We start from the raw sequence: 321 nt of genomic DNA on the forward strand, positions 1-321 counted from the left end.
CTGAACAACAACAACCGGTGGGGAATGGAGATGAATGTTCTGAGCGAAGGGAGTGTGATGTTTCATGGCCTGGAGGTTGGCAAATGTGAGTCACATTCAGAGAACTGGGGGAAATACGGACTTCTTGGAGCAAGGTGCACAAGCCCTGTACTGACACCAAGTATTCTCTGACCCCAGGATGTCCCTGCGAAGCCCATCACCACCACCTTCTTGCAAAGGCATTTGCCCTCCGTGCCAGGCCTGCTGAAGCTGATTGGATTGACCACCATCTTTTCAGCAACTGCTCTCGGCTACCTGGCCCACAAGAGGGGGCTCCTGGTG

At 53.9% G+C, this 321-nt stretch overlaps 1 protein-coding gene across 1 annotated transcript in view; it reads left to right on the top strand.

Moving 5' to 3' along the window:
* LOC104988181 (amine oxidase [flavin-containing] B-like) overlaps positions 1–321 on the top strand; it is a 13240-nt gene that overhangs the window by 11473 nt on the left and 1446 nt on the right. The gene's annotated exons all lie outside the window — the stretch shown is intronic.

The sequence above is a fragment of the Bison bison genome, unplaced genomic scaffold, assembly GCF_000754665.1.
Source record: "Bison bison bison isolate TAMUID 2011002044 unplaced genomic scaffold, Bison_UMD1.0 scf7180017846365, whole genome shotgun sequence".
NCBI lineage: Eukaryota > Metazoa > Chordata > Mammalia > Artiodactyla > Bovidae > Bison > Bison bison.